Genomic DNA, 20,466 nt, shown 5'->3' on the forward strand with positions numbered 1-20,466 from the left:
GATATAACACCCAGGCTGCCCTCGCAGGCCGAGGCCCCCTCACCAGGCCTCCAGCATCTGGATGTCCGGGAGCTCCGTGGGGCTGGAAGCTCAAAATGAGGCCTTGGTGGGCCCCCATGTTATTTCAGCATGACCTGCTGTCTCAGGGCAGAGGTTGGCCAAGCCCTGGGCTGCAGCTCCCTGACCACGTGCCCACACGAGGTTCTCTTCTGTCAATGAGATGCTTCAGAGCTGAAGGCCTCTGAGAGTCGCCTGGGGTGGGGGTGGGGGGTCAGAAGCCACTTCTCTACCTGAGTAACTGACCAGTTTAATTGCAACTTCATTTTCCAGAAAAAAAAGGAAAGTGAAAGGACCTTCCTCTGCTGGGGTCTCAGCCTTTCCCGGGTATCTCACTGGCGCTTCTAAACTGGCCTCCCAGCTCAGAGCTGACTCTAGAGCCAAGTCTTTGATGGGAATTGGAACTGACCAGGACCAGTGCTGCCTGCATGGATGGGCTTCTGGGGTCTGTTGCTCAGGGAGCTCCTAGGGGCCACTGGTGCCTGGACAGGGGTCCACAATTCAAAAAATCGAGAATCCTTTCCAATCATGGAGACCTCCCTCAAGGGGAGAGAGCCCGCAAGCATGTGTCACCCTCAGAGGATTTGTCCAGCAAGGTGCCCCCATCCCCAACCTGCCCAGAGCGACTTTGTAGAATCAGAGGACTTAATGCTGAAATGGACTGTCGGGTCCATTCTCCTGCCCTGTGGTTTTTAGAGCTAAGAAAATCGAAGCTCAGAGAGGTGACAGCATCTCCAAGCTCACATAGTTAATGATCAATGCCTGCATGAAGTCAGGTCTTCTGATTTCCAGCCTGATTTCCAAACCTTCAAACTATGTCCAGTGCACAGTCCTGCCAGACCTCCTAAAGCCTGCAGGGCGCATCCGTCAGCCCCAGGCCAACTGGGGACTCAGTCAACTCAGGGGCAGGGCAGGGGTGGCAGGGGAGAAAGGGGGGGCAGACAGACAGAGGGCAAGTCCCCCAGACTCCTGAGGCTTCCTGGACACAGGCTGCTGGTGCTGAATGTGGATTCCAGGGGGACTAAAGAGTTCTGCTGGGGAAATAAAATAATTGGGCAATTAGCTAGTGGTGAATGTGGATTGGGAGACTTTTTTCAAGGGACCCATCAGTTGCCTGGAGGAAGAGCAGCTGCCCTTTGTCATGCAGAGTTGGGAACCAGGCCGTCCCTCTGACTGTGGATCTGGGATGGGGGGAGAGTCTGGTCAGCCGTCTGTAGGGTCAGGTTGGGTTTGAAAAGTGGAAAAATTGCAAAATAGCCTCTTCTGATCTTGTGGGAGGGGAGACTACTTTCAAAGCTGTCTAAATCAGACCTCTGTCCCCCAAGGCAAGGTGGAAGGAGTCCATACCGTTTATGAATCAGTATTGTTAAGGGTCTGAAAAGTTTCTGAAGACTTTTTGTTTTTCCCCCAGAGATGCTGTAGTGAATGTTCTAAGTGCAATTGCGTGAATGCTGTACAAGCATGCAATTACTTCACGCTCCCGTCTGATTTGTTGGCATGCACAGACATTAGGACTGGGGACACTTCCATAGTCTCCTCCCACTTGGGTGGCCTTTAGATTAGGGGTCCCCAGCCCCCAGTCCATGGGGTACCTGTTTGAGGCCTGTTGGGAATCAGGTTGTACAGGAGGAGGTGAGCAGCGGGTGAGTGAGTGAAGCTTCATCTGTATTTACAGCTGTTCCCCACTGCTCTCCCATCGCCCCCAGATGGGACCATCTAGTTGCAGGGAAAAAAAGCTCATGGCTCCCACTGATTCTACATTATGGTGATTTGTATAATCATTTCATGATATATCACAGTGTAGTAATAATGGAAATGAAATGCACCATAAATGTAATGCAGTTGAATCATCCCAAAATCATTCCCCTCACAGCCACCCCCCTGCCCCTGAGTCTGTGGAAAAATCATCTTCCACGAAACTGGTCCCTGGTGCCAAAAAGGTTGGGGACCGCTGCTCTAGGGTAACCCAGCCTGGCAGCCTGGCTCTGCCTTCCCCAGACCAGGGTCCGCGGCGCCTGCAGTGGCGCTCTGTGGCCTAGCGGGTTTGGGTGGCAGTCTTGTGAAGATATCTCATCCTACCATTAAAGAGAACTATAACCCAGCCTGTTCCAGATGATTCCTCAGCTTCCTGATTCCCTGTGATGAGAGGGAAGAAAGTGACCAGAAAGTCCTGAGGTCTTTTCTGGGCTTGCCCTGAAAATTTGAGAGTAAGAGAAGGCAAAGAGAAAGGATTTTGCTCTCCTTCAGGCAAAAAACCCTTTTTGTGTCTTTCTTTACAGCTTCTGAATATTTTCATATTCAAGAACCATGACACAAGACACAGTAGCCCAAGGTACTAATTCTGAACCTGACTCTCTGCCCAGGTGACTCCTAACTTGTCACTCTGTGGCCACATGGAGCCCAGACAGAGGTCCCTCTCCTCCGAGGTTCAGGGTTCCCAGCCCTGCATCCTGCCCCTCACAGCCACCCTCCACTCAGCATTCTGGCCTCTCAGAGAACACCGCTTGGAGGGTCATCTAGTGACTCATTCTTCATTTGTTTTTTATCTTTGAAATGTTTTCATCTGCAAGCCTCAGCATACGTTTCACTTCCTTTATGAACACCCTTCCTAATGTTCTGACCACCCCCATCTCTCCTTGCCCAGCTCACCACTATATTCTCTGGATGCACTTGGTCCCTTGTGAAAACAGGGGGATGACAGTCCCTGTGGCATTCTGGAAAGAGACAGGGGTACAGCTCTCCGGACAGAGCACCAGCTCAGCAAGGGATGGACAGCCCCCAGGTCCACCTTGTAATCACACTTGACAAGTGCCCAGAAGATAATTTGTACTTCAACTGCACTTGCTAAAAGAGAGAGACAGGGACAGGGGGTGGAGGACAGGGGAAAGAGAAGAGTGAATGGATGGAAACTAGATACATGAAACCTTAGTCCAGATTAAGGCCACTACTGATTTCAGTTCAGTTCAGTCTCTCAGTCATGCCCGACTCTTTGCGACCCCATGGACTGCAGCATGTCAGGCTTCCCTGTCCATCACCAACTCCCAGAGCTTGCTCAAACTCAGATCCATCGAGTTGGTGATGCCATCCAACCATCTCATCCCTTGTTTTCCCCTTCTCCTCCTGCCCTCAATCTTTCCCAGCATCAGGGTCTTTTGTAGTGAGTCAGTTCTTTGCATCAGGGGGCCAAATTATTGGAGCTTCAGCTTCAGCATCAGTCTTTCCAATGGATATTCAGGACTGACTTCCTTCAGGATTGACTGGTTGGATCTCCTTACAGCCCAAGGGACTCTCAAGAGTCTTCTCCAACACCACAGTTCATCAACTCTGGCACTCAGCTTTCTTTTTAGTCCATCTCTCACATTCATACATGACTACTGGAAAACCATAGCTTTGACTAGACAGACTTTTGTTGGCAAAGCAATGTCTCTGCTTTTTAATATGCTGTCTAGGTTGGTCATGGAGAAGGCAATGGCACCCCACTCCAGTACTCTTGCCTGGAAAATCCTATGGACGGAGGAGCCTGGTAGGCTGCAGTCCATGGGGTCGCTAAGAGTCGGATACGACTGAGCGACTTCACTTTCACTTTCATGCATTGGAGAAGGAAATGGCAACCCACTCCAGTGTTCTTGCCTGGAGAATCCCAGGGACGAGGGAGCCTGGTGGGCTGCCGTCTATGGTCACACAGAGTTGGACACTACTGAAGTGACTTAGCAGCAGGTTGGTCATAGCTTTTCTTCCAAGGAGTAAGCGTCTTTTAATTTCATGGCTGCAGTCACCATCTGCAGTGATTTTGGAGCACCCCAAAATAAAATCTGTCCCTGTTTCCGTTGTTTCCCCATCTATTTGTCATGAAGTGATGGGACCAGATGCCATGATCTTCGTTTTGTGAATGTTGAGTTTTAAACCAGCTTTTTCACTCTCCTCTTTCACTTTCATCAAGAGACTCTTTAGTTCTTCTTCACTTTCTGCCATAAGGGTGGTGTCATCTGCATATCTGAGGTTTTTTATATTTCTCCCGGCAATCTCGATTCCAGCTTGTGCTTCATTCAGCCCTGCATTTCACATGATGTACTCTGCATACAGTTAGAACTGGACATGGAACAACAGACTGGTTCCAAATCGGAAAAGGAGTACGTCAAGGCTATATATTGTCACCCTGCTTATTTAACTTCTATGCAGAGTACATCATGAGAAACGCTGGACTGGAAGAAACACAAGCTGGAATCAAGATTGCCGGGAGAAATATCAATAACCTCAGATATGCAGATGACACCACCCTTATGGCAGAAAGTGAAGAGGAACTAAAAAGCCTCTTGATGAAAGTAAAAGAGGGGAGTGAAAAAGTTGGCTTAAAGCTCAACATTCAGAAAACTAAGATCATGGCATCCGGTCCCATCACTTCATGGGAAATAGATGGGGAAACAGTGGAAACAGTGTCAGACTTTATTTTGGGGGCTCCAAAATCACTGCAGATGGTGACTGCAGCCATGAAATTAAAAGACACTTACTCCTTGGAAGAAAAGTTATGACCAACCTAGATAGCATGTTCAAAAGCAGAGACATTACTTTGCAGACTAAGGTCCGTCTAGTCAAGGCTATGACTTTTGAACTGTGGTGTTGGAGAAGACTCTTGAGAGTCCCTTGGACTGCAAGGAGATCCAACCAGTCCATTCTGAAGGAGATCAGTCCTGGGATTTCTTTGGAAGGACTGATGCTAAAGCTGAAACACCAGTACTTTGGCCACCTCATGCGAAGAATTGACCCATTGGAAAAGACTCTGATGCTGGGAGGGATTGGGGGCAGGAGGAGAAGGTGACGACCGAGGATGAGATGGCTGGATGGCATCACTGACTTGATGGACGAGAGTCTGAGTGAACTCCGGGAGTTGGTGATGGACAGGGAGGCTTGGCGTGCTGTGATTCATGGGGTTGCAAAGAGTTGGACACAACTGAGCAACTGAACTGAACTGAACTGAACTCTGCATAGACATTAAATAAGCAGGGTGACACTATTCAGCCTTGATGGTACTCCTTTCCCAATTTGGAACCAGTCTGTTGTTCCATGTCCAGTTCTAACTGTTGCTTCTTGACCTGCATACAGATTTCTCAGGTGGCAGGTAAGGTGGTCTGGTGCTCTTTTAGAATTTCCCAGTTTGTTGTGATCCTCACAGTCAAAGGCTTTGGTGTAGTCAGTGAAGCAGATGTTTTTCTGGAACTCTCTTACTTTTTCTATGATCCAACAGATGTTGGCAATTTGATCTCTGGTTTCTCTGCCTTTTCTAAATCCAGCTTGATCATCAGAAAGTTCTTCGTTCACATACTGTTGAAACCTGGCTAGGAGAATTTTGAGCATTTCTTTGGTAGTGTGTGAGATGAGTGCAATTGTGTGGTAATTTGAACATTCTTTGGCATGGTCTTTCTTTGGTACTGGAATGAAAACTGACCTTTTCCAGTCCTGGGGCCACTGTTGAGTTTTCCAAATTTGCTGGCATATTGAGTGTAGGACTTTCACAGCATCATCTTTTAGGATTTGAAATAGCTCAACTGGCATTCCATCACCTCCACTAGCTTTGTTCTTACTTCCTAAGGCCCACTTGATGTCGGACTCCAGGATGTCTGGCTCTAGGTGAGTGATCACACCATCATGGTTATCTGGAACATGAAGATCTTTTTTGTATAGGATCTTTTTTGTATAGTTCTTCTGTGTATTCTTGCCACCTCTTCTTAATATCTTCTGCTTCTGTTAGGTCCCTACATTTCTGTCCTTTATTGCGCTTATTTTGGCATGAAATGTTTCCTTGGTATCACTAATTTTCTTGAAGGGATCTCTGGTCTTTCCCATTCTGTTGTTTTCCTCTGTTTCTTTGGGTTGATCACTGAGGAAGGCTTTCTTATATCTCCTTGCTATTCTTTGGAACTCTGCATTCAGATGGATATATCTCTCCTTTTCTCCTTTGCCTTTTACCTTCTCTTCTTTTCTCAGTTATTTGTAAGGCCTCCTCAGACAACCATTTTGCCTTTTTGCATTTCTTTTTCTTGGGGATGGTCTTGATTACTGCCTCCTGTACAATGTCATGAACCTCTGTCCATAGTTCTTCAGGCACTCTATCAGATCGAATCCCTTGAATCTATTTCTCACTTCCACTGTATAATCATAAGGGATTTGATTTAGGTCATACCTGAATGGTCTAGTGGTTTTCCCTACTTTCTTCAATTTAAGTCTGAATTTTGCAATAAACTAATAACCAACATATTCAACCTTTTTTTTTGGCTATGCTGGGTCTCAGTTGCAGCACTCAGGATCTTTTTTGTGACATACAGGTTCTAGTTCCCTGCCCAGGGTTCAGTCCCGGGCTCCCTGCATTGGGAGCATGGAGTCTTAACCACTGAACCACAAGGGAAGTCCTCAACACGTAAATCTTAAAGTTGACAAACTTGGCAGATTGGCAGATAATGAGAAGCATCTCCTTTGTTAACACCTAACCTCTGCTCAGCTTCCCTCAAAACAGTGCTGAATCCTGTACGAGCTTCTGGACTGTCTGGACCTGCACAAGCCCAGGTGTGTGGTAACATCAATGTGGGAATATGTTCTCTTGTTATAACCTGGCAGCGTGTCCTTGACCGCCTCCCTGCCCTTAGAAACACAGCCAGGAGTCATCAGTGTTCGGTCCTGGCTTTTCTGACCTCGCATGATTCCCTAGGCCTTTTCTTTCTTTCCTTTTTTTTTTTTCAGTGTACCAAAGTTTGCTTTTATAAGCTACTTGGCCAGATTAGGAAACTGAACAATATTTATACTTTCGAATTTCAAGGATCTGAATCTTGTCACATACTACCCACCCAAAGCTCTACCTTCTTCTTCTTTTTATTTTTTTAGATAATATGACATGAAAAGTGGGTCAAAACATTTTTGAAAAAATAGTTCATTTCTATTCATTCATGCTAAGACAGTATCAGCATAGGTAATAGGAACACACTTTTAAGTTTAAAATTAATTTTCCATTTTGAAAAGTTCAGGGTTTTATCTCTTCTTTCTACCTTACTCTTTTAAATATGTCAGTTCAACAAAATAACAGACAAATGAAAAGTTTATTCCTTTACTTTTCTTAAAGTCATATTGGGATAATTAAAATTGATACCAAAATTTAGAATTTTGGTATCATTTATAGTAACCTGGAGATTTAACCACAGAATAATACAGGTAAGAAGCACATACACACAGAAAAGAAGAGACAATTTTATTAATAAAATGAACAAATCTCAGGGCACTTTCGAATTCTGAGCCATAAGAAAGCCTTCCTGGGGATCCTTAAGCTTAAAGACTCCTCCCTCCAGAGTAGAGTGGAGATTATTAGAAATTGTAAGACAGTGGGTACTGATGATGTGGCCCATGGAAGCTATGTTGTTGTTGTTTGGTCACTAAGTTGCCCAACTCTTTTTGCAACCCTTGTGGACTATAGCCTGCCAGGCTCCTTTGTCCATGAGATTTCTCAGGCAAGAATACTGGAATAGTTTGCCATTTCCTTCTCCAGGGGATCTTCCCAACCCAGGGATCGAACCCATGTCTCCTGCCTTGGCAGGTGGATTCTTTACCAGTGCGCCACCTGGGAAGCCCTGGAAGCTTCATTAGGATAGGCATAAACGTAGTTTCCATGTAGAGGCAGTGGCCCCCCACTCCAGTACTCTTGCCTGGAAAATCCCATGGATGGAGGAGCCTGGTAGGCTGCAGTCCATGCTAAGGGTCGGACACAACTGAGCGACTTCCCTTTCACTTTTCACTTTCATGTATTGGAGAAGGAAATGGCAACCCACTCCAGTGTTCTTACCTGGAGAATCCCAGGGACAGGGGAGCCTGGGGGGGGTCACACAGAGTCGGAAACGACTGAAGTGACTTAGCAGCAGCAGCAGCATGTTTTAATGAAGAGGCTGGTGAATGAAACAAAAGCCAGGAAGTCACTTTAAACTCATGTCCATGGCAGGTCAAATGATGCTGATACAAGCGTTTCCCTTAGAAAGACTATTACCCCATTGTTACCTTTCCAAGGCTTAGCCCTCTGACTGCTTACACCTCTACTTCTCTTCTTTCCATCACCTGTTCTAGGAGCAGACCCCCTGAACGCATGGTGGTACAGACTGGAAAAGTCAGACCATGGGTACAGCAAAGGGGCTCTGGATTTCTAGCTGTTTGTCACGATTTGCAATGTCTAATGAGGAATCTAGTAAAACAGAAAATCTGTTTTAAGAATTAATCTTAAACTTAAAGTTTAAAATGAATTGTTAATGCTGACTTGTGTATTTTGAGGATATTATTAAACAACTTTTGTGGTTTAGAACCGCAAAAGCTACTTGACTCTCCTGGACATATTTTACTTTTAAAAAGGAGATACAATACGCAAAAAAAAAAAAAAATCTATCTGTTCTATAACAAATAACTAACATTTTAATTTTTTTGTAAAATGCAATTTCTTTCAGATACTCTTAAGTGACATAAAAAAGTTTTGGCCTCTTCAATATCTTCTTTAATACTTTAATATTTTGCATAATTTAAAATACAGCCATTGAGGTTAACATTTCAAGGAAAAAAAAGTAAATGGAAAAAAAGGAGAATAGTAACTCACTGGGAAGCTTATGAGTCAGTTTGTTTTGGATACTTTAAAAAAATTAGGCCTGGAATTTTAGTTATCCTAATTACCATTCCAGTTGGATATCTCAATGTGTGGATTCTAGATAAAAGATGAAATATTTTGCAGGCTTCCCAGGTGGCGCTGGTGGTAAAGGGTCTGCCTGCCAATGCAGGAGATGCAAGAGACTCGGGTTCGATCACTGTGTCAGGAAGATCCCCCGGAGTAGGAAATGGCAACCTGCTCCAGTATTCTTGCCTGGAAAATTCCATGGACAGAGGAGCTTGGTGAGCAATAGTCCATGGGGTCGCAAAGAGTCAGACACGCCATGAGTCTCCTGAGGGGCTGAGCATATACGCACATAATAAATGTAAAACCCACTGACTGGACTGTTTATTTAGAATCTGTTTTGCTGGGTTTGGATAAGGAAAACTTCAGTAAAGCCAACTTTATACTGAGGTTCACTGATTGAAAATGCCATTTTAAAAGCTCTGCTTTTGTGGCAAATTTCTAGACAAATTATAAAAGCATAATTTTATAGATATTGTACTGTTCTTAGGTACTTGTTGGGGAAGTAAAGTGCTTGTGTTTAAACTATCAAAATTCTGACCTTTCAGAAACATATCCATAAATGCACTTCCACTTACCACATCACTCTGCTTGACCTCCCCCAAACTGTATGTAATGATTTCATATTGTTAGGTTAATCATGTTCCCATTATGGCTTGCAATTGTAACTGTCTTTTATTTTTTGTCTGGCAACTGATTTTGAAAACTGATATACATATTTTACTATTGAGATTATGTTAAAAAAATTCTGACCTTTCAAAATAGGTTTTCTAATACAATAGTTTTTTTAGAGAAAATCAGCATTTGCTTTCAAATGCATAAAATGTCAATTAAAAAGTCCTTACAGATAAATGAGAAGTTATAGATAAATAAAAAGTTATAGATAAATACAGATAAATAAAAAGTTATTCCTTTCAGTCTCAATTATTTTTTCACTTTTAACTATATTCAACACAGAATCATTTTCTAAGTAAATGTCTAATAAAAACAATTTCAATGTAAAATAAAACTAAGCAATCCAATATGACTTGCATAGAAACTCTGAGTACAATTTATCAAAATTCAGAATTAAATTTCTATAATAGTGGGAAAACTTTCATTCTCTTATTATTCAAAACGTGCAACTTCCTATGAGACTAGAAAGTTAGCAAAGAGTATCAAACAGACTTAAGCACTGCCTGACTTCTAAAGCAATGAACTCTTTTATCCTTGCAGTAGTCACCTTGATTAACCAGGGAATTTCTCAGTCTGTTCTCTGGATTAAATAGTCAAGATACCACTGTCTGTATGCAACATTCACAGATTTCTTTTGTGGGCCATTTCCAGAGGATGACGTAGCTTCATGGACTGAGCATTCACTTGGCAAAACTTCAGCTCTTGGATCAACTTCATCAGAGTGGCAGTTAATAGCTGTATAAGCCAGAGAAATAACGTAACTCCTTTGTTCCTCAGCAGGCCACAGCGGTAGCATCTGATAATTATAAACAGGCAGCTGATATCCAGTGATATTCTGCACCAGTGAAGTTGGATATGGAGGATAAGCCTGAACATACTGAGTTATAGGATTCATCGTGGTTAGAGGCTGCCTGTAAGTTTCAGAGTTTGAGTTACTCCAGACACTCTGAAACTGTGGGAGAGGAGGAAGATTAAAAACCAAAGGACGAAGCTATACATGATAAGCATGTAAATTTTGTTTCCTGAGTGCAGAGCTCAATTTCAGCTTTTTATCAGGGAAATTTATCTGTGATTCTACCATCTTCTGCCCATTCACATCATTGTAAAATGCAACAATCCATAGCCTTTGGACACACCACTTCAGTCTGTGATTATCTTCATTTCTTTTACTGAAACATACCTAGTAAAGCAAAAGTGTTCATCGCTCAGCCACGTCCGACTCTTTGTGACCTCATGGACTATAGCCTGCGAGGCTCTTCTGTCCATGGGATTCTCCAGGCAAGAATACTGGAGTGGGTTGCCATTTCCTTCTCCAGGAGATCTTCCCAACCCAGGGATGGAACCCGAATACCTAGTAAAGAAACCTCTAATTTCGGTTTCGTCCATCCTAACATCAATTCCACCAGCAAAAACAAGGGTATTTGGCATGACTTTCAGTTCAGTTCAGTTCAGTCGCTCAGCCGTGTCCGACTCTTTGCGACCCCATGGATCACAGCACACTAGGCCTCCCTGTCCATTACCAACTCTCGGAGTTTACTCAAACTCACGTCCATCGAGTTGGTGATGCCATCCAGCCATCTCATCCTCTGTCGTCCCCTTCTCCTCCTGCCCCCAATCCCTCCCAGCATCAGAGTCTTTTCCAATGAGTTAACTCTTCACATGAGGTGGCCAAAGTACTGGAGTTTCAGCTTTAACAATATACATTACCCTCTGGTAAAACATAGACTTGACGGGTCATAGCTGATGAAGAATTGGGTGCTGGCCTCTGGAGATGGTTGAGTTTGGATTCTCAGGATTTGCAGCAGATATGCTGGCCACAACCAGTGTTCCCGCAGAGGGGTTGGAGGAGGAGCAGAAGCTGGCTTCAGCCACCTCACTCGCCACTGCTGTTAGGCCTGTTTGTGCCCCCTACCCAGCTTGAATGGGCAGAGGAAGCAGAGAAGAGTGGCAAGGCCAAGGGGTGCAGGCCAGCTCCCTTGACTTTTTCTTTAGGATAAACTTGTTCTAGATGGAAAATTCTGGAAGGTCTGTATCAGGGCATATTTTTCTAGGCTGACAGTACTAAATTCATTCTTGTGGAGCCAGAGTTCTACCCAATCCAGGGGAAAAGTTAATGGAGGGCAGTGGTATTGATATTTGTTATCATTAACTGATATGTGGTATCAGAATCATTATTATGGTGTTGCTCTCATTACCCTCTTCTTTACCCGGTTGTTTACCTCTCACACCTGATAAAGCAGGGAGGAAGGATTTGCCCCTCTGACAGGTAATTGGAAAGGTGGCCTGAGTAAACAAAATACATAACAACGAGCATAGCGTCATTTGGGAAATCCCTAGGATTAGCACCGTCCTGTTGGGCCAGATCCTTTTCCCACACACTTCAGCATTTTGTCAGTAGCTCAGCACCGCGTCTATCATGGAAAGGAAACGAGCTTTTGCCATCCACTCTGGCGTGTTTCACCCACTTCCTGCATGTTCATTAGGGGATGTGATACTCCAGCCACCAGGCAGCCCCCACACCTCCTGGAAACACTTTTTGCTTCCTCTTCTATGCAGCTCTAAGCTGTCCTTAGAGCATTTGGCCTGCTGCTTGCTCTTGGAGCTCTGAGGGGTTCCTGGTGGGAGCTGATGAGTTTTCTGAAGAGCCTTTTGTGTGTGTGTGTGTGTGTGTGTGTGTGTGTGTGTTCAAAGATATATCTGTGGTGCTACATCAAATAGCAAAGAAAGATTTAGAATGAAAAGTCATAGCCTCCCACTGCTTTCTTCCCCCGTCCTCAAACAGCACTTCTGACAGTTTACCTCCCAAACCATAAACAGTATGCTCAACTCCTTAACTTTGCTGTATCTGTTGACTCTTTGCTACAAAACACAAGGATTTAGCTCCTTTCCTCCTCACTCTGGATTCCATCCTCCTCTCAGATTTTTAATAAATGTGTTGGTAATTTTAGTTCTTCTCAACACTTTTGCAAATTTCAACAATGTACAAAAACCTCTATTTCTTACTCCTTGAGCTGCAGACAGTGTTTTAATATTGCTTCACATAAAATAAGACTATGAAGCGGCCGTGTCTTCCACCTCCTCACCCACTGTGGTCTCCTAACCCTGTACCAGTTACACCCTGGTGTTTTTAATATCAAGGTTGGAAACCATAATATTCTATTTAGTCCTTTGTTTAAAAGTTTATTTTAAATGCTGAAAACCAATAAGTGACAATTATGTTACCATTATTATGTAAATATTCTTTATTGTAGGGCCAATAAATAGCACTGAGTCCAAAATAAACCCTGGACCACTCATACTAAGCAAAGTAAGTCAGAAAAAGACAAATACCATACGCTATCACCTATATGCAGAATCTAAAATATGACACAAATGAGTTTATCCACGAAACAGAAACAGACTCACAGATGGAGAACAGACTTGTAGTTGCCAGGGGGAACCGGGGGCAGGAGAGGACTGGATTGGGAGTTTGGGACTGGCAGATGCACACTATGCTATATTATATTTAAACAAGGTCCTATTTATAGCACAGGGAACTGTATTCAACATCCTGTAATAAACCATAATGGAAACATATATGTATATATATATATGTTATGCGTATATAGTAGTCGCTCAGCTGTGTCCGACTCTGCCATCCCATGGCCTGGAGATGAAGTCCATGGGGATTCTCCAGGCAAGAATACTGGAGCGGGTTGCCATGCCCTCCTCCAGGGAATCTTTCCAACCCAGGGATTGAACTCGGGTCTCCCACATTGCAGGCAGCTTCTATACCATCTGAGCCACCAGGGAAGCCCTTATATATACTGATAGATAGGTCCTTGTCTAACTATTTTATATATAGTGGTACACACCACAACTATACTTTAATAAAAATAATAATAATAAAAGAATGCCTTCTTCACTGTAAGATCTGTGGGCCCTTCTCATCTGTTCTGATTCTCATCTCTCTTCCTATTCATTGTTGTTTTAATAAAATTTCATCCTCCCAACCCTGTCCACCCTCTCTCCAAGGTCTCTGTTTTCTCTATCTAGACCTGGTTGAACCTCTACATTGCACATTTCATCTGTTTATGTGTACTGATATTTATTGTTTGTGCCCATGGCTTCACATTCTGAAACATTCATGACTTTATAGCCTAGCCCTTCTGTTGTTGTTTGTTATTTTAAATAAAAAGTTTATTTTAGAACAGCAAAGGAAACTGTAAACAAAACTAAAAGCAACCTACATACAGGGGGAGGGATAAATTAGGAGTATGGAATTAATAGATATGCACCACTATATATAAAATAATTAAACAAGGACCTATCTACAGCATAGGGAAATATATTCAATACTTTATAATAATCTATGATGAAAAAGAACTGGGAAAAATAAATATATATATCTGAATCACTTTTCTTTACAGCTGAAACTAATACAATATTGCAAATCAACTATATACTTCAATTAAAATATCATTCTGAGAATTCTAATTGTAATTTTTGAGCATTTAATGTTCCCAAATAATACTCATTTGCTCTAGAGTCAATCCTTCAAAGAGACTCACTTATTTCTTTGGAGAAAATAGGACTGTGAGTCTTCATTATCAAAACCTCTTCTTTGGCAAAGACCTGAGACCATGTCTCCCCATTGTGAATAAAAGGTCAGCTTGCTCCTTGTAGGAGGATGCGTGCATTTCAGCCTCATCTGCAATGGGAGGCTGACCTGGGTTCTGTGAATGAAAGAGATATCCCTGGACGTCACCCAAATCCCTTGTCCAAGGGCATCTTCTAGGCTCCCCCAGAGGCACTAACCACAGAACCGTGCAGCCTCTCCTCTCTTTCCTAAGGAAGACTTCTCCAAGAAAAGGAGCCCCACCACCACCACCCCTGTCCCCAGAGCCCAGAGAAGCCTCTGAGGAAGATAAATTGAGGGACTAGAATGCAGGAGACCAACAATTTGCCCAAAAGCTTGAAGAAGGAAAGCAAACATCATGCCCCACAGAAGCCTACGAAGCAATGATATCTGAGCTGAAACTGACATGCTATTTGCAAAATAAAGAACCAGGCAGCACAGCCCCTACACTTTAACTCTCACGCAAGCACCTGCAGCGGGCAGCCTCTGAGAGGAAGACGTTGCTATTGCTGTATGTTAACATTGCCTGTTACAGGGTATCTCTAAACAGAATAATACTTTTTTTTTTTTTTTTTTGGTTTAGAGCACAGGGCATTTATTAGCATATCAGAGGTTGTTCAGAGATGATATTCAGAACCAGCACAGCATTTCAAGGGCAGTTTTGTAATTTCTGCCTTTTCATCTAGAAATTTTCATGATCAATAAAATCCGAAGTTGATCACCAGGTGTTGAAAAATGAATAGAAAGCAGCTATCAAAAATAGGACATTTATGTGATGTTCTTTTTCAAACCACTGTGTGTAGTAGCGCGTGGGTGCTCAGTAGCTTTAGTTGTAACCTTTGCAACCCTACGACTGTAGCCACGCTTCTCTGTCCCTGGGATTCTCCAGGCAAGAACTGGATTGAGTTGTCATGTCCTCCTCCAGGGGATCTTGCTGACTCAAAGATCGAACCCACATCTCCTGTATCTCCAGCATTGCAGGCAGATTCTTTACCCACTGAACCACCTGGAAAAACCCATATGTAGTAGTACAGTTTTCTAACTTGAGTCATGAATAGTCTTACCAAATCAAGTCATTCACCTTTGGAACAAAGGCTAGTTTGTACCCACCCATCAGTTTCACAAATTCAAAAGTAGTCTTTTACTATCCAAAGTTAAAAATTAATCTTGTAATAACTTCTAATGGAAAAGAATCTGAAAATTAAAATGTATACTTATAACTGAATCATTTTGCTGTATACCCCAAACTGACACAACACTGTAAATCAATTACACTTCAATTTTTAAAAGTTAAGTTTTAAGAGAAAATATTTTAGCATTTTAATGTCTTAGTATTAATCAACATCTATTGATTCAAAAGTTAAAAAGTATGTCCCATTAAATTTATGCATCTGAATTATTTTTTAAAACTTGAAATTATAATAAAATTGTTAGTATTTTGCCCATTATGTACTTAGGTAAATAGAATTATAACAAAGTCAACAATTAGTGCCTAGCAATATGCCAAAATAATTTCACATATTTATAAATATATTGAAATCTCTTCTACTTTCATTGTCCTCAGAAACCTAAGAATACCACTCAACAGTCATTTACTTGTCCTTTTCATTAGATATCATTCCTTTTGACTTTGTATGCTACTGAATCCATCTTTCCCTGTTTACTTCTATTTTACTAAAAGAAAAAAAAGAAATCTTGGGAACAAAATGAAGTTGCAATTAATTCAACAGCTTTGAAATTTTAAACAGCTACAAATCTGCAAAAGGAAAAGGTAAACCCATTACTTTTAATATATAGCTAGTGCACAGTTAAAAGAGTTATTTTGAGAAAGTCAATGCAAGTAGAAAAAATGATTAAGTTATATTTACTAAAAGTCCTGTCATCAACATTTTTATTTAGTTTGGTAAATGCTATTGTATATAAATATGTAACAATATAAATACATACGATACAAATATGCCACAAAAGAATATAAACGCTGTGGCTCTTTCAGAAGACAAGTGTTATCTTGATGTCATATGTTTTCTTAGCTGAGCTTCCTTTCATAGCCTTCTTTAGGTGATGGTAGTTTGGCAAGACGTTCATCAGGAAATCCAGCTGCGGTGTCTGAGGCTGTGGCTATTTGATCTGCACCTGACAAAGCCAGTCTGCACCATAGGTCACTGTGTCCTCAGGGATGACTTCAAACATGTTCAGATTGCAACCGGCCCCAGTAATGCAACCACTTATCAATATTATGTTTCTGCCTACATATGCTTTTAATAGAATATTACTTTTTTTCAAAACAGTGTCCTTACAAGAAGGAAGGCTATAGGACTTCCCTGGTGGTACAGTGGATAAGAATCTGCCTGCCAATGCAGGAGGCATGAGTTCGATTCCTGATCCACAGGAATCCCACATGCAGTGGAGCAGTGAAGCCACAACTACTGAGCCTGCGCTCTAGAGCCCGGGCTCTGCGACCAAGCATAGCCCCCACTCTCCGCAACTAGAGAAAGCCTGCAAAAAGCAACGAAGACCCAGCACAGCCAAAAATAAATAAATAATTTAAAACAAAAAAAACAAGGAGAGCTCTAGCTGGAGAGCTCTAGCTCCATCTGCAAGATGGTCTGGGGACAGGATCTTGAGGCAAAGGCTCTCAGGTGGGTCTCACAGTCCCGAGAACTTGTTTGCTCTGTCCCAGAACGAGGAGCCATCTCCCCCTGATGGAGGCCAGAGGAGGGAGGCTAAGCCCCCGCCACCCCCTCGGGGCTCTGTGGAAGAATGAATGACCAGAAAGAGAAAGGGGAAGGGTAGAGAGAGGAGCGCCAGGAAGGACGCCTGGGAGATGGGCCCTTGCTTCTCTGACACCCTCTTCCTCTGCCTTCCCCACATCACCCGGTTGCTTCTTAAATGTTAACGATGGGAGGAAGGTTTAGAACTTCCTGGAGTCCAGCCTGAGCCAGTGTGAGAAGTGCCCAACCAGACTCCAGACATCTTTGCACATCAGCTTCCTGCCTCCCAGAGGCTGAAGTCCTGTCAGGAGTGCAGAGCCCTCTCTTCAGGAAAAGCATTTTCAAAGAGGGCAGGAAAGTCAGAGGATGAGATGGTTAGATAACATCACCAACTCACTGGACATGAATTTGAGCAAACTACGGGAGGTAGTGGAGGACAGAGAAGCCTGGACTGCTGCAGTCCATGGGGTCGCATAGAGTCAGGCATGACTTAGTGACTGAACAACAGGAAGGCAACCCTGGATCCCTGAGTGTGTTGCCTTTGCTGAGAAGGAGTAAGGTAAGAGCAGATCATGGCTCCATGACCCAAGTCCGAAGGCTCAGCACCCATCATTCTGCGTACCTGGGGCTCCTTGCAGTCACATACATTCCATTTGTACCCCCACAACAATGGGGGACCTTGAGAAGGAAAATCAAGGCCGAAACACACAACACCATTCACGAAACACAATATCATCCAAGGCCATGAGCCTGAATGTCAGGGGCCCCACTGGGATTTGAACATAGGCCCCTTGACCAGTGTAGGCTGCACCCAAAGCACCTTAATCTCATGGGTAAACAATCTCCCAATCTCAGTAGATGGGCTACCTCTGGGCAGCCAGCTAATCCCATCCGCAGTTCATTCATTCAATCAACATTCACTGAGCACCGATCAATCACCAGACACCTCAGAGCTGGGGAAACAAAGACAGAGTCCCAACCAGTAGGAAGCCCATCCTTAGTAAACAGACAGCTGCTCGGGGTGATAAGTGTGGCTGGGCTGAAGAGAGGCTGATGTGGATTCTCACTAGCTTCCCAGGGAGCAGTCCATGTCAAATTTCTCTGGTGTGACCCTTCTGTGCTGACTAGCAGAGGCAGCCCTGAGCTTTAGGGTTAGAGAAGGCCCCGGGCACGGTGATTCATACCTGTGATCCCTTCCAAACTTTCTTGTGCCACAACTTTGACTGTAAAGAAAGTGTCATCCTTGGCGCCCCAAGGACCCTGGCCAGTCTGCCTGTTACCAGTGCTCAGGGCACCTGAAGAAACAAGATGAGACCTAAAAGAAAGAAGCGTGATGAGTCAGGAAATGTGTGGCTAAGACCCAAATAGGAGATGCTGGCTTCTTCATGCAGCAGGAACCCCTCCCTGCATCTGAGAGGGCCTAGGACCTGCTCTTGGCCCAAGTCCAGCTCCACCTTGTCAAAGTTGAGTGGCCTTGGGCTGCTCTCCATGATTTAATGTCCACATTTACCAAATGAGGAGAATGATAATAGAGCTTTCATTGTAGGGTCGTTTGAATCACTATTTATTAAGCACTTAAACAGTTTTCAGGACTAGGAAAACACTATGGAAGACCTTTTTTTTAAAAAGTAGAGAAAGGATTCAAGAAGCTATTTAACTGGTTCCCCTGCCTTCACCCAGGATCCCATCCATGGAGCAGTTGAAAGAGGACAGGGGAAATAACAGAAAGGTAGCACTATTGTTGGGAATGTAAATTGGTACAACCACTGAGAAAAACAGTATGGAGGTTCCTCAAAAAATAAAAATAGAGCTACCATGTGATCCTGAAATTCCACTCCTGGGTATATAATCCGGAGAAAACTATAATTCAAAAAGACACATGCACCCCAATATTCATAGCAGCACTATTCACAATAGCCAGGACATGGAAACAAACTAAATGTCCATTGACAGATGAATGGATAAAGATGTGGTACATATATATATATATATGAACCTAAAAGACGCTTACTCCTTGGAAGGAAAGTTATGACCAACCTAGATAGTATATTCAAAAGCAGAGACATTACTTTGCCAGCAAAGGTCCATCTAGTCAAGGCTATGGTTTTTCCAGTGGTCATGTATGGATGTGAAAGTTGGACTGCGAAGAAAGCTGAGCGCCAAAGAATTGATGCTTTTGAACTGTGGTGTTGGAGAAGACTCTTGAGAGTCCCTTGGACTGCAAGATCCAACCAGTCCATTCTGAAGGAGATCAGCCCTGGGATTTCTTTGGAAGGAATGATGCTAAAGCTGAAGTTCCAGTACTTTGGCCACCTTATGCGAAGAGTTGACTCATTGGAAAAGACTTTGATGCTGGGAGGGATTGGGGGCAGGAGGAGAAGGAGACGACAGAGGATGAGATGGCTGGATGGCATCACCGACTCATTTGAGTGAACTCCGGGAGTTGGTGATGGACAGAGAGGCCTGGCGTGCTGCTATTCATGGGGTCACAAAGAGTCAGACACGACTGAGTGACTGAACTGAACTGATATATATATACACAATGGAATATTATTCAGCCACCAAAAAGAATAAAATAATGCCATTTGCAGCAACATGGATAGACTTAGTGATTATTATACTAAGTGAAGTAAATCAGAAAGACAAATATCATATAATATCACTTACATGTGGAATCTAAAACATAACACAAATGAACTTATCTATAAAACAGAAATAGAAACAGACTCATAGACATAGAGAACAGACTTATGGTTGCCTAGGGGGCAGGGACCCAACCCACTCCAGTATTCTTGCCTGGAGAATCCCAGGGACAGAGGAGCCTGGTGGGCTTCTGTCTAAGGGGTCGCACAGAGTCGGACATGACTGATGTGACTTAGCAGAAGCAGCAGCAGGGGGCGGGGACAGAGAAGGGTTGGACTGGGAGTTTGGGATTAGCAAATGCAAACCATTAAACATAGAATGGATAAATGCCAAGACCCTAATGTATAGCATAGGGAATTATATTCAATATCATATAATAAACCATAATGGAAAATATATGAAAAAATAAAATGTATGATTTCAGTCAACACACTAAAGGGGGAAGAAAAGCAAATTTACAAATGTGTCAACACTGATTATTACAGAGTTGAAGAAATCTGGGTGATTTTTGGTGTCATCTTTATGATTTTTCTGTATTTCCCACTCACCCCCCACCCCCACCAGCCCCTGACCCGGCTCTGAGCAGTGCCCTCCTGGGCAGTACAAAGGTAGGGGAGTGGTGGGAGCTTTTCCTGACTCTGACCCTGCCACTGAGACTGGGCTGGCTGCTGGCAGGTAGCGGAGGGACGCGGAATACCTGATGTTATGGGAATCACAGTGTTACCCTGCCCATCCAAAGCATCTCCAAGGTACTTTGGTTCAGTGGTCGTCTTCTCTTCTCCAAACCCCCGCGAGATCACAGAGTCCTCCCAAATGAAGAAACCAAGACCAGAGAGGTCACAGGACTCGCCCAGGGTCACCAAGGGGAGAACCCTGTGGCTGTACCTTCAGGCCAAGCAGGATTCAGGCAGCGGCCACGAGGCCCAAGGTAAGAGAGGAAAGGGTAGCACATGAGCTCGTCAAATGCGTAAAAAACATTTTACAAGAATTCATTGCTTTTTCTAACTCTTTCTATTGCTCACGTAGAAAACATTTGAAAATACAGAAAACTACCAAAAAGAAAATTGAAGTAATCT

General features: G+C 43.4%; 1 pseudogene; it reads right to left on the minus strand.

The window, feature by feature from the left end:
- On the minus strand, positions 9,901 to 16,226 carry LOC102184271 (annotated as a pseudogene).

Source organism: Capra hircus, chromosome 16 (genome assembly GCF_001704415.2).
Source record: "Capra hircus breed San Clemente chromosome 16, ASM170441v1, whole genome shotgun sequence".
NCBI lineage: Eukaryota > Metazoa > Chordata > Mammalia > Artiodactyla > Bovidae > Capra > Capra hircus.